The sequence below is a fragment of the Pleurodeles waltl genome, chromosome 6 (assembly GCF_031143425.1).
Source record: "Pleurodeles waltl isolate 20211129_DDA chromosome 6, aPleWal1.hap1.20221129, whole genome shotgun sequence".
Lineage (NCBI taxonomy): Eukaryota > Metazoa > Chordata > Amphibia > Caudata > Salamandridae > Pleurodeles > Pleurodeles waltl.
In genome coordinates this window covers 51,198,534-51,213,613 of record NC_090445.1, presented here as the reverse complement: position 1 = coordinate 51,213,613, position 15,080 = coordinate 51,198,534, and positions in this window count along the sequence as shown.

Here is a 15,080-nt window from a genome sequence, read left to right as displayed (position 1 = left end):
AAATGGGTTTTATTCGTACTTCCCCGTCACAAGATTCTAGTGGCAGCCCCAGAGTGTCAAATTAGTCGACATGTTTCAGTGCTCAAATTGCTGCCTGTTCTGTCTGGTATAGGTCAGATTCATTAGGACTTTTGGTTTAAGGTCATTTGAAAGTTAAAAAAATAAAATAAAAACATGGGGGGAGGTGCAAAGAAGACTATGGGGGTCATTCTGACCCCGGCGGTCTTAGACCGCCGGGGCCAGGGTCGGCGGGAGCACCGCCGACAGGCCGGCGGTGCCCCGCAGGGCATTCTGACCGCGGCGGTAAAGCCGCGGTCAGACCGGCAACACTGGCGGTCTCCCGCCAGTGTCCCGCCGCCCTATTGAATCCTCCAAGGCGGCGCAGCTAGCTGCGCCGCCGAGGGGATTCCGACCCCCCCTACCGCCATCCAGTTCCCGGCGGTCCGCCCGCCGGGAACCGGATGGCGGTAGGGGGGGTCGCGGGGCCCCTGGGGGCCCCTGCAGTGCCCATGCCACTGGCATGGGCACTGCAGGGGCCCCCATAAGAGGGCCCCTACAAGTATTTCACTGTCTGCTTGGCAGACAGTGAAATACGCGACGGGTGCAACAGCACCCGTCGCACCTTCCCACTCCGCCGGCTCGATTACGAGCCGGCATCCTCGTGGGAAGGGAGTTTTTCCCTGGGCTGGCGGGCGGTCTTTTGGCGACCGCCCGCCAGCCCAGGGAAAAACTTAGAATACCCTCCGCGGTCTTTCGACCGCGGAGCGGTATTTCGGAGGGGGAAGTCTGGCGGGCGGCCTCCGCCGCCCGCCAGACTTAGAATGACCCCCTATATGTGCTTTTTGCAGGAGTGGCCAAAAGGACGGTGGTTATCCATCAGTCAACTAACTCTGGATTTTATGATTCCTGAGTTATCCTAATTGCTCACTTTGACCAGATCTCCCGAATGATCCCCTGGAGGCACAGCTGGGATACTGCCTGTCCTATTCCAATTCTAACCTCGTCTTTGGACTCTTAGACAGTGACCCCCTTTCATCCTCGCCCTCGGGAAATAATTCAGTGACAGCTGATTTAGTGTAAAAGGTCATTTATTAGGACAGGATTGCATAAGTAACATAACCATTAACTTTTAAACGTAACCGTAACTTTAATAAAGCCCTCCCATTAACATCTCCTCGCTCATCCTTCCCCTTCAAACCCTTATCTCGTTTCCATTCCCCTACGCACTCCCCTTTTCCTTTCATGCCCCATTTGGTTCGCGCGTACCCCCACTCAGAGCCTTCACCTGCTTGTTTATTTCCTGGAAGGGTGGCCAAGCCCGCATCTGACTCACCACCCTCCCCCATCTACTGCCAACCAGCAGAAACCCATTTGCCGTTTTGCTGCCCCACCCCCCCTAAGGCCACGCTACTGCGACCAGTACTTCTCATTTCTTGTTTGTAATCCACAAGTTCTCTCCCCACAACCCTTCTACCAGCAGTCTCAGATCTGTCAGATAGTATGCATTTCCCAGTGTGGACAGGTGAACACCATTATCTCTGAACAGTGCAACCTCCTGCTCAGTAATGTTCTCATGTTTCAGTATTTTGCTCCCTTGCGCCCAGCAAAAACCCTCATTGCTCTGTTAATTTTCCTTCGAGCCCGCTCCATGGCTCCATACTTTACTGCCCCTCTCCACACTCTACGTGGAACAAATTCCGTCCATACCAAGCATGTACCATGCAGTTTTTTCTTGATAATCTCCAAATCCCTCTGCATGTGTTGCAGTAGCGTGAGACCTGACAATTTTACGAGATCATTCTCTCCCAAATGTATGATTAACAAATCTGGACATCACCAGTTCAATAAGTTAGCAGTGACGAAAAGAAACAGGTTACCCCACCGCATTCCGCTCTTTCCCCACCATAGCACCTATTGCCGCCTGCTGGACAGTCCCAGGGCCTGACCATATATCTGTTCCTCCGCGAACTTCGCTGCCCAGTGGACAATTGAATGGCCGCCCAGCCATGTAACCGTCTTGCCCTGCGATGGACCAACGCATCTCCTGCAATGGAAAACAACTGTAACATGTTTTTTTGAACATAACAATACCCCTACCCTTTCTCCAAAACCCTCTACGGCTGTCTCTCCCCACCTTTCAGGGTCTAACGTAACGTTCACAAAAACCTTGATCGCTAGCGGCTTATCGCCCTGATCTTTTCCCAGTCCCAACCCAAATGCGCCGCGGCCATAGCTGCCCCAAACCTAACTGAATGCGTGCCAAAAAAAACATGGCCCGGCAGCCCACCCGTCCCAACGCCATCCTTAACACTCGTAAAAGCTGAAAGCTAGTGAGCTTGGACCCTGATCTGTGCACAAAACCACGGCTTCCTTGTTTGACATCCGTGAGGATTGAAACTTGCTCCATTCCGTGACTGGGAAGGCCAATACATTGCTCCCTTTCTCTAACCATACCCACTTTCCTTTACCTAGCTAATCAGTTTTCGATCGTCTAAGCCATGATCCCCAATCGATCGCCGTGCACACACCTCCCTGTATCGTATCCCAACTACTGCCCCCACACCCTACAATTCTGACACTCTAAAATCTCCAAACATCCACACCATGCATAAGCGGAAAAGTGCTAGTTCGTATTCGTCTGCGCAACATACCGGCAGTACGTGTAACAACTTCAGTAACAAATCAAAATCAATGGGTTCCCTGGCCATTCTACCCTCTACCGCTCTGATTCTGCCCCAACCTTTTAACATTCTTCCCAACAGATCATTTCTTGCTGGGTCGTGATCAAAACAATTTCCCATATAAGATACACCTGCCAGTTTACCCCCGATAGTGGCCGCTGATAAACCTCTCCGAATCATGCACAGCACAAAACGCAACGCCCGATGCTCTAGCTGTTTGTCACTCTGTCCCCATAAATTTCCTGTAAACCGCTCAAAAGACTGAAAAACCCAGCCAGGCCAACCGGTAACATCGCCATGTGGATTCCGCTAAAGACATCTCCACCAGTCCCGTGATCATCATGCCCCCCCATTCCCAAATGTCTGTCGGGACCGCTGTCTTGGGCCATGCCTCTGCACGCCATCTGCCATCCCAGAAAATCCCAAAAACCATGCGCTCCTGCTGCATCTGAAAATATCTGTACCTGCCATACTGTCTAATTCGCAGGACCACATGGATACACCGTTGAATTGTTTCAGAAATGTTTCCCACACCCTAACATCTTCTCTGAGTCCCCTTGACACTCTTATTCTGTGGTGTGGCAAAAATGCGCCTGACACGGACAAACCTAGTCGCCTGCAAAAACGTCCTCCCCCCCCAACTGCCCTACAAACAAAGTTAAAGTACCCCGACAGCTTCGGGGCTGTTCTCAAATCGATTTTTCGTGCCTCCTTCACCGTGACCAAGAAAACCAGCATCTCCGTTGCTTTCTGTGTCGGTAATCTGGCCGTCATTGTACTGGAGTCTAACTCAATACCCAGAAGGTGAGAACTGATGAGGGACCTTCGGACTTTTCGGGTGCCAACGGCACTCCCATCTGCTGTGCCATGTCCTGAATATTTTCCAGAGCCGTCCGGCATTACCCTGCATCCTTTCTTCCTACAAAAAGGAAGTCATCCAAGTAATGGGTCACCGCATAATGCCCACTGCTCTTGACAAAAACCCACTGCATGAAGGTGCTAAACGCTTCGAACAAGGCGCATGAAATCACGCAAACCCATGGGCAGGACCCTGTCCACATAGATTGCTCCTTCAAACTGCATCCCCAGCAAATCAAAAATCCCTTGGATGTATCGGCAATAACCTGAAAGCTGATTGTATATCGCATTTTGCCAGTTCTGCCCCATGGCCACATGCCCTGGCCAATTTTTATAGCATCATCCACAGATGCATACACCACTCTGGTGACTTCCGCTGCAATGAAATCATTAACAGATGTGCCCTCCGGCCATGAGAGGTGATGTTTCAACCTGAATTCACCCGGGGCCTTCTTCGGCATGACTCCCAATGGGGATATCCTAAAATTCTGACCTGGCCTCTCATAAAATGGGCCCGCAATTCTGCCCAATGACAGTTCCTTGTCCAAATTTTTTCTTTTACCACCTGTGGTAGTTCCTTTGCAGACCGCAAGTTGTCTGCCCAGCGTCATCCCCCGTGGGCCTTGGTAACTGACCCTGAAACCTTCTTGAAAAACTTTCTGCTAACTTAAAAGCAGCTGCCCTATCCCTGTATATACGCAGCCGTGGTAAGATAAAGTCTAACCTAACTGACGTAGGCCCCTTTTGGAGCAGTAGCGCCCTGTGTCCCTCTGCCTTTAGCCGCCCTCCATTGTTCGGAGGGACTGGAGAGTGAAAAGCAGTGTGTGACCGGGTGACGGCTCCCGCACTTGGAGCAGTCATGTTTAAATTTGCAAGGGTGTCTGGAGCAGAAACCCTTGTTGAAATTCCAGCACGCTCCTGTCGTGTTAGGTGTTGTTCTTTGTCCCACACCCGCCCCCCCACCGGGGCGGGACGTTCCTGAAACGGCTTATGTGCCACTGGTAACCCCCTGGCTGTATGTGTCAATGCTGCGGATTGTGATGATGCCATCCACTGCATCCATAATTCTGGGTCTACGTCCCCCCATGGCTTATCTGGGTTAATGCTCAATCAAGCTCTGAACCCCCAAATTGCATCTGCGCTTTCCTAATGATGTCCATGTATTTAATAGCGCTATAGCCCTGTCAGGGTATTTCTTGCAATAAATGCTTGCAAAGATTAAACGCTGATGTCCAATTGTCCATATTAATTGGCACCCTCGGCCTACGGGCCAACTCCCCTTCCTCTTCCTTAGACCCTTCTGTGGCTTGTATGTCCCTATGTAACAGTTTAAAAAACGTCTACGTACTCGTGTCTCCATATTCTGGCCTTGTTTTCTCCACTATGTGTGGGCCCAATGGCATAGCCAGACCCATATAGGGTAGCCTCCTCTTGTGTTCTCCCCCTTCCTTCTCTTCTGTGCCTGACTTCTCTCCGCTGCCTTGTCCCCGCCCTCAGTTGTACCTCTGGCTTGCAGCTCTGTGCCTTTTTCCCCGCCTTTCTTATCTTTACCTGTTAGCGTGTCAAATATCGAACCTTCTCCTACCCCAACGGACTTGTAAATTGGAGTGTCCTCCCATTTTGCACCGTCCCCCAAACCGACCACCATTGCCCTTTACCTCTGCAATGTGCCGCCACCGGCCGCTAAACCTTCCGGCCCCTCGGCCCCGTGCTTGTTCTTGCCTTCTTTCCTGTGGACCACTGCTGTTGTCCCGCTCCTGAAAAATAGAAGCGGAGAGAGGGGTTGCGCCGCTCCTGCATCCTCTTCCCCTCCCCCTTTTGCTGTGTACCTCCATTTCCTTGATCTCCCCCTCTTCCCATTCTTCCAGATCCTCTTCATAGTCAGGTTCCAGCACATCCTCTTCATACACATCCATCCGTTTCAACACTCCCACTCCTCATCATGTAGTTATTAGACATGTCATTGTGACCCACCTGGCGTCCGCCATCTCTGTGTTGTCCCCGATCCTGCGGAGTAGAGAAGGCCGCCGGAGACCCCTCTAGCGCTTCTGACCAACGTGCCGGGGCCGTATTGCGCCCCGTTGGTATCGCCTTCTTTCTGCCAACCTCTTGCGCTGGCATTGACCTTCCGCGCGCCGCGTGGCCGTATGCGCCACTGGCTCCCATCGCGCTGCCTAAACCACCATCCTCCCTGACTTCTTGTCCCCCTCGGCTCCGGACCCATACCCAGCTGCCGCTCCGCCCTTAGGTAAAGACAAGTCCAAGGGTGTAGTTTCTATGATGGGGCGGGGAGTTCCTGCACTAACGTTTCTTGCTCGGGGCCCCCGTCCGCCACACTCTGGTTCTGTGATAGCCCAACCTCCCTCGCCTGCTCAAATGGCGCTGTGCCCTCTTCTGAGGGGCCTGGCTCAGCTTCGGGGCCCTCCCCATCTCCCAATTGGCTGGTGGGGGAGGTTGCGCCAAGCGCCCGTGCCACCGCCGCTTTTCTGGGCTTTTTTGACCCTCTCTGGGGATGTGCATGCGGCGACTGCCGCTGCTACTCGCCTGGACGTGGCGCGCACCGGCCGTACCATCCCCACCCAGGCCTGTTCCAGGACCCCAGGCCTGAGGAGGTCAGCCCGCCCGCCTCTCCAAGAATGCGAAGCGCAGCTTGTACCGCCTCCGCGTCGTGGCTGATTGCCACGGCGCTGGGTCGGAGGTCCTCCCCAACCTTACCTGCCTGTACCCCCCTGCTGCGGGCCACAGAGGGCGTGTTGAGAAAGGATACGTGGGCCCTGCGTAACTTGGCGCCTCCCGTGGGGTCTGGCGGGGGCCTGGCAAGAGGGGGTCCCTATAGTGCGTTGGTTTTGCCTTGTGTAATAACCTCCTTGTACAAAATTGTAATTAATTTTTATTTTTTTATTTTTTTTTGGGGGGGGGGGGCCTGTATTGTCCCTAAATCACTTAAATTGTGCCTTAAAGGCCGGTGGCGAGGGCCCCACACTGTAATGATGTGGGCTCCCCACCTAGATAATTGTAGTAGCCCAGCCTGAGTCTATTGCGTAGTATTATATATATATTTCTATTTATTTCCTCTTATTTTATTTTTTTTGTTAGGCCCCCACGCGGTCGGGGCCAGTACAATCTGGACCGCCGCTACTGTAAGGAGATGTTGGGCCTATAAAACAAAAAGGCCTGCTGGCGGGGCCCCCAGGGGCCGTGGTGGCTTAAAACCAGCCACCTGTTACCGCGGCCGTGGAGCTATAAGTGCAGGCCGGCCGGCCAGCAAACACGTGCCTTGATTCCTGGAAAGGGGGGAGCGGCCGCTCGAAAAGGAGCGTATGGCCACCCCCAGTAGATGTGAAGGAGGGGGGGCAGGGGGGGCGCGCGGGCTGAAAGCGCGCCCCGACCTACTGTTATAACGAAAAAGTGGAGATACCCGTATACCCCTTCCCCGCCCTGGGCCCCACCCTACCTGAACCTCAAAACAAATCCGGCAGTGAAGAACCCGAGGGACCGGCCACTCCAAACTAAACCGCGCGATGGGAGCGCGTAAAGAGGCTCGTCCCTCCACCCCCAACCCCTTTTATTCCCTCCCCTTAAACCCACCCCCACTTACCTTTTCCCCAATCCCTTTCCTCTTCGCCATCACTTCCTTCCCGAACTGTCCCGCAGGAAGACTAGAGCGTTGCTCTTGCTTCCCGCGGGCCCCTCCATAGTCTTGGTTTCTTCTACTCTCTTCTCCCCCTCCGACATTGCTCATCCTTGTGCACACATCCTTCACACTAGAGCTCCTGACCACTCCAATCCTGCTCTCCTTACCAGGCCCGTGGTCCTCTAACCTTCCGGAAAAGATCTGGCAAGAGTGAGATAAAGGGACAGGAAATGTAGGGTGGTGGAAGAAACACGTACGAGGTGGAATCAAGACTGGGCAGCCTCGGAAATCATGAGTCAAAGAGACAGGAAGTTTAGAGGGTGGAAGAGAGAGGTTCAATCAAGACTAGGCAGCCGTGGTCTTCAGAAACCCCGAGGTTTAGCAGCGTGGGTGAGTGGTGGTCTCCTAAACAACACATTGGACCCTGCCACTTTTTCTTTTAACAAATGAATCGATTTTGCCCTTTTCTAACTATCCCTTTCACTTTACAGACACCCTTGGAATTTCTGCTGAGGCGAGGTTGTGTTTCTGGACATACTACCACCAGGGGCGGGGGGGGGGGGGTCAGTGAGATTGAGAGGGTGTGAGCCTCAGATTTTCCACCAATCACGCTTGCACATCATGTCAAAATACATTATAGAACAAGCAGGGCACATGAAAGCGGCAGGGGAAAGGGAGTCGAGTGGATTGATAGTGAAAGAAAGCACACTATTTTGTAAAATAACCAACATTTTTAAAGATTTTTAGAGCAGAGGAGAGTTTGTGTGTTTTTGTCTGTGTTTATGTAAACATTCCTTGTGAAATGCAACAGACATCTCACCATACCCGGCAGAAAGCACCTGTACCCAATTATGTTTCAGAAAAATACATATACTATGGGTGGGTGTAACACCCCAAACAGCCCCCTTGAAGCTATGCCCCGGCCTAGTACCCCCCCTCCATCGTCACTGTTACCAGGTGCCCACGGCTCATTAACCGTATCTTTGCCTTTGACGCTGTACATCGTTCCGCTGTCCTTCGGCTGTGTTTGTGTTTTACAAATACCACACACAAATAAGCAACATGCTGACAATCATATACTGCTCCCAGCAATGGTATTTTGTGTTGTACACACACGCAAAGACCATCAAACCAACAGACCCTCGCAAGTGATGTTCCCAGAGTCCACTGAAGGCCTTCCCAGATCCACACGCAATGGCGTCCAGATAGAGAATGTGCCACAATGCCATAACAAGGGGGGGGGTAGGAGCTATGCAAATACACATAAGGAGAGGATGTGACTTAACGGCCGGAGCTGCAGACTTTGAAGCTGGGGATCTAGGTGTGAGTCCCGGCGCTGGCTCAACACATTGTGATTCTAGGCAAATCACTTAATCGCTCTGTGCCCACCAAGAATGAATGTGTTCTTGAGTAACGTAACTGGTGCTTATGTAAAGCGCTCCGATACCTTCGGGTCGACTTTGCGCTATATAAATCCGCCAAAAAAAATACTCCTCGTCAGAGTTAATAGGCGCTATATAGATGCAATTTAAACAAATAGCTCATCTATATCGGACAGCAGGTGAAGTAAAACGTAAATCAGAGACTAGCGCTGCTCCGGGAGCCTCAAGGCACCACATCACTCAGAGGAGGCAATCCCTACATCAAGGCGTGACTCCGATCTGAAGATGTGAAAGGCACTTAGACTCGGAGTCATAACACTCAACGACACTCACGCCTCACTGGAGCAGGTCACGCCTTTCCTTCGCCCGACCCCCCTCTCCCTTCAGCCGCACGCCCAAGACTTCCGCTGACGTCAGGGCACATATTGATATTTTGGGAGCTGCCTTCTTGGCACACAGCGGGGGATTGTTTCCTCATCCTGCCCCCGCCCACGTCCCAAAGCTCTCCATGCCGACTCTGAGCCTGCAGGGGGGAGATTAACAGGGCTTGGTGTGGGAAGGGACCCCCCAAGAATAATGCCAGCCTCAGGAAACGTCTCCCCCCAACCCTGTCCTGCCTTCCTGGCACGGCAGGGGGTGCTGAACGAGAGAAGGAACAAGGCTGTGTGCCCCCACCCCTTTCTACCACGCCTTCTCTGGCATCAAGAAATTAATTACAATTCGTGCCAGGGCAGTGGGAAAACTATAGCTAGCTTTGTGTGTCACTTATAAAGCGCTTTAGGCGCAGTGCATGAGAAAGCCCTGTGTCGTGGTTTGGAAACACAAGAGCGTTCAGCTCTTTGGAAAAAGCGGGTCTCATATGCCTGAGTAGAGCGTTCTGTACATTATAGGCGAGGCCTAAATAGCGCTTTGGAACGCTACCTAAATGCTTCAAAGCTCTGCTTGCGTGTCTGTCAGCATGCGCTTTGGATACACTATGGGGCATATTTATACCGAATTTGCGTCATTTTTCTTACGCAAGTTCGTCGCAAGGCTAACTCCATATTTATATTTTGACATTAGACCAGTCTAACTTCAAAATATTGGAGTTTGCACCATTTTTTAGATGCGTGAACCTACCTTGCATCAATGAGATACAAGGTAGACGTTCCCATCTAAAAAAATGGTGCTAACCTCATAGCCCCATATTTATCCCCCTGTGCTAAAATGAGGCACGGGAGGGAGGAGGGGCTAAATAATGGTGCAAAGCTGGCTTTTCACCATTATTTAACGTCTAGGTCAGACCAGGTGTTAAGGGACCTGTGGACCCATTTGCATGGTTAAACACCATGGAATGGGTCCACGGGTGCACTCCTTGAGCCCCAGGAACACCTCCACCCACACCAGAGGGACACCAGAGGATGGGGGACCCCATCCCATGTAAGTAGGGTAAGTATAGGTAAGCAATTTTTTTCGATTAAACTGCCATCGGGGGCCCAACTTGGGCCCCCTGCATGGCACTGGGTGCAAAGGCCATGCTCAGGGGACCCTGTGCTGGCAATTGGGGTGGTGGGCATTACTCTTGTCTTATCTAAGACAGGAGTAATGTGGTGTGGATGGTTTTGCATCAGAAAATGACACTAGGCGGGTTAGAGTCATCTTTTTTTACTCTAACCAGCCTAATGTCATTTTTTGGTGCAAAACCCCCTTCTCCCATACTGCCACTCCCACCCGGCTAACGTCTTTTTTTTTTTTTTTTTTTACGCTAGCCCACACTTTGCACCGGCTTGCGCCATTCCATAAATATGGTGCGCAGCAATGGCACAAGCAGTGCTAAACATTTTGGTGCAAAACTGCATTAGTGCTTTTTTGCACCAAAAAGTATAAATATGCCCCTATGTGCGGCTGGGATCTGTAGCTCTCTGTGGTCTTTCAAGCGCTTTGGGTACAATATACGAGGACACTATACCACTACATTGGGTGTGTGTGCCTGTGTGTGGTGGTCAGAGGAGTGCTTTGAATGCTGCCTTCAAGTGGATGGTATATTGATTTACATATAGGCCCAGATTTAAGAGGGCCCAGCGCCTCCTTGGGCCGCATTAGCGCCATTTTTTAAACGCTAATGTGGCCCAACGAGGCCAAAATCGTAGCGCTAGATTTACAAAGTGGCGCAATGCTTGCATTGCACCACTTTGTAACCCCCTGCGCCACATTATGTCTGCGACAGGCATAATGTATGCAAGGGGGGGGCGTTCCCCCATTGGGAGGGTTGGAAAAATGGCACAAAGAAATCAAAAAGATTTCTTTGCACCCTTTTTGTAATGGCATTTTTAACCCCTGCTCAGAGCAGGCGTTAAAAGAGGGCACACCATGGTTTACAATGGGCCCCTATATACTGTTCAGGGTTAGCACAAAAATTTGTGATGCTAATCCTGCAAAGCACCAAACTAGCGTAAAAAATGTTGGTGCTAGTTCCCTAATTACTGGCATGGTGCGCCAACGATAAGGGGCGCAAGAAAAGTGGCACTACACTGGATGCAGCACCACTTTTCTTAAATCAGGCCCATAGTGTGTATAAGATGCATGTACAGCATATATTTTAATATTAATAATTTACCCCCTGTTCATTAAAACCTTCTAAACCCAATGTGTAATTTAATCAGTTACCTTTAAAATCCACACTTCAAGAATATTCCAAACAATTTGCAGCTAGAATCTACAGCCTTTCCTTTTCATATTTATTAAAGAAGCAACTTATCAAAATTACTACTACATGTATATATTGTTAGACAGGGCTCTGTCTCCTTTTATTTCTCAGTGCAGTCGAGTGGAGGGATTTATGATGGAGGGTCTCAACCCCAGTTTTGATGCAAAACCTGTGTAGCTCCCTCCCCTCTCTTCAATTTACACCAGGCCGGATTACGCATGCGCATTATTAACTGCCCAGACCTAAACCGCACAAGGTACCTTCTCTTCTGGGCATCTTTAACACCATTCAGATACTCTGGAGAGCTCGCTCTCCTAGGGATATTTTGCGTTTGGGGCGTGTCCAGTTGTGGCACACGGAGGAGTATTACCCTCTCACCTCATGCCATTGACTGGTGTATTCTCCTCCAGGGAGAGCTCCCGTTGGAATGCACTATTATACATCTGAAAAGTCTATTTACTCCTCACACTGTTCATACTTTTTATTTATTTTTCTACATGCTTTCTATTCAGGAAGATAGAATGTTCGCTACTTTTTCCCCAGCATTGGCAAATCCAGTAGGAATGGCTGTAATGTGATCTACAGCATTTGCCCATAGTAGAAGCAGTTGTGACTTCCGCTATTTATATTTGTTGGCACATTAAAGACCCGTTGGCTTTGCCAAGGTATGTTTTATTTTTTTATTTTTTGCTGAAGTAGCTCTCACCTCTGTCGCAGAGCCTACCACCCATACTGAGTGCTTTTGCTGCTGTTGGTTAAGGGAGGTCAGCGTAACTCCAAGATTGGAGCAGAAATCAAATAACTCACTCTAAGCTATTGAACCCAACTGTGAATAGAAGACCTATCTCTTTTTAAACAAGGATAACAATGATTGAGCAATACAAGTCTCACTGATACACCTCTGTAAACACTATCTAAGGTTCTACCCAACACTGCCCTCTAAGAGTAAGAATTTGTTTGACCTCCCTAGCTTGGAAGGTTAAAGCTTAAGATGTCTTAGTGCATGAAGGAGAGTTCATTTTAAGGTATACAGCACTCAACGAGCTGTTGATGACTGCAGAATAACTTCAAGCCTCAAGAAGAGTGCTCCGCTGTTATACTGCATGCCGGATCCAGCTCCTTGCTACAACGAAACAAGAGCATTTGGTCATAGGCTTGGGTTTCAGCGGCCAAACCATGGAGCAATCTACCACCTACCTCTTGAAATTTGCATTCTCGGTAGTCCAGCCAACCACTCCTCGTGTGAAGAAAGGCATGCAAGAAGAAGAACAGTCAGCACTCTGGGGCCGACGCTTTGGAACAATCTAGAACCAACATTGAGGTCACAACCAACCAAGCAGACGTGCAAAGCGGATCTGAAGTGTTAGCGATCAGAGCAACCTTCCATATTGTAGCTTATCACAACAAAACTCCACCTCAACCACTGTTCTCAGAAAAGAAACCAGGCCACTTTCCACCTCACCCTTTAACATGGCATCCGCGTCCTGACCTCATCTGCGATTCCAACATGTTCAGGAGACCAGAGCGGTGACTGGGCTCAGCCACCTTCTTGACCCTTTAGGACACCACCTAACCTGATCTTACAATCCACCACGAAGGTCAGTAGAGGACTTTCTAGACCTTCCCAGCTGCGAGGTCCGGGCTCCCCACACACAGTAGACTCTTCCAGTGCCTGGGTCAGCCACGAGGCCGACGTGTCACAAGCTCCTACCCCTTGGCCAGGAGACCCAGGCCTCTAGGCAGCCCTCTAACCTGTGCATACAGTGATCTCAATTCCTCAAATTATCAGGGGTAGTGGAATCCACACCGCCCACCCTTTGACCTCTAGTGACATCACAGGCTAACTCCTCCCCTCATTTGCCTTTTTGCTGCTGACAGGCTGGCTAAGGAGGGAAAACTACTGAAAGTAAAGAGGACTCTCAGGATTATTGACGTTTTGTACCTGCTGCTGCCTTCATGAGACCAGGAAAACAATGTCAGTGCCAAGAGGTTCCAGAGGGCAAGCCCGGGGTAGCAGCTGACATTCATAAATGAGGTCCATGTGGGAGAATGCAGGTTTCCCAGGAGTGGGCGGGCCAAGGAAGGATGCATCTGGAGGAAGGAACAATGACACACCTCAAGGAGAGGAGGGGCACCCTACAGTGTTTAGCCAGTCTTCCACTCCCTTGTACAGCCGCTTAGTCACCCCTCAAGGAAGCTTTGAAGTGGTACACTCCACTGAGGCGAATGCCAAGTCACAGCAGCAAGCTAATTGTGTCCCACGGCCGGAGAGGCTATCCTCCCACCAGCATGTTCAGCGAGGAAGAGTCCTCTATTTAAATTTTTTTAATTTGAATGTTATTGGGATATTTCCAGCATACAGAAGAGGATTCCACTTTATCACAAGGAACTATCCCACTGACCACTAAACAACAGAAACATTACAAAGGACCACACACAATAAAGAGTGTAACCCTTAGACGCAATACAGCAGATCCTCCCAGGATTTAGTGGCATAAAAGTTAGCAAATTTTGCACCCCAAAAATGTAAATTTTCCACCACACAATTTCACTTTTTTCGGCATTATTGAGCATTCTTTTTAACTTGCAATCATTCCTTTTCAGCTTCAAATCAACTAAAACTATTCCACCAAACTACTCCACTTGGATATATGCACGTTTCAGGTATCCAAGAGTGTTTGTTTGGTATTAGTAGCTTTATCAGACATTAAAAGTGTGAAAGCCTGAACTGACCCTGCCAGGATTCAAACTCATAACCTGGTAGTTATACTTAAGACTCTTGCTGCTTACGTTTAACTCCTCAAGTCACTTCGTGCAAAAACACCTGATTGCGAGGGAATCCCCGCCGTGTTCATGCTGGCGGTCTTTTCACAGACCGCCAGCCCTCTTGAGACCCTGCCGGACGAATAATATACATTGTTTCCGCCCACCGGCCCAGCAGAATGCTGGGCCGGGACATTGCCGATGGCTCCACATGGAGCCGTCGTCAATGCCGATGTGCGGCGGGTGCAGCAGCACCCATCGCACAGATCACTGCCCATAAATCAGGCAGTGGCCTGCATGACGGGGCCCTGCGCGGGGGCCCATGCACTGCCCATGGCAAGTGCATGGGCAGTGCAGGGGCACCCAGGGGACCCCGGAGCACCCCTTCCGCTAGCCTTTCCCTGGCGGGTGAACCCGCCAGGGAATGGCTGGCGGAACAAGGGTTCTTTATCCGCAGGGGAGCGCTGCTTGCAGCGCTGCCCTGTTGGATGAAGAATTTTGCCACCATCAGGCTGCCTGTCGGCGGTGGCCTGGCGGTGGTGGAAGGCCGCCTGTGGCAGTCCCCCCTGCCTTCATTATTTGGCAGTCGAGAGGCTACATCTACTTCCCACAAACCTTCCAAAGTTCCCTAAATGTTCTTCCATTTCACTTTTCTGGGTGGCATGAATTAGATGGCAGAAGTCAGAGAAGAATCATAAAATGAAGCTTTATAGCTAATATGCAAACACAACATAATACACACTGAAACACTGTTGGATCCGACATCCTTGGCGTGGTTTTCTCAAACTTTTGGGCTTTAATCCTCCTCTTTTTGCTAACTTCGTTTTTGTTGGTTCTAAGACTCTGCACACTTTACCTCTGCTAGCCAGTGCTAAAGTGCTTGCGCTCTTGCCTTTGAAGATGGTAACACTGGCTTCTGACCAATTGGCACCTTTAATTTACCTGCAAGTACCTAGTAAAGTGGTACTACCTGTACTTAAGGCATGTAAATGCTACTAGTGAGCTTGTAGCACGGATTGTGCCACCCACAGTAGGTCTTTAAACCTGTCTCAGGTCTGCCATTGCAGCATGTGAGT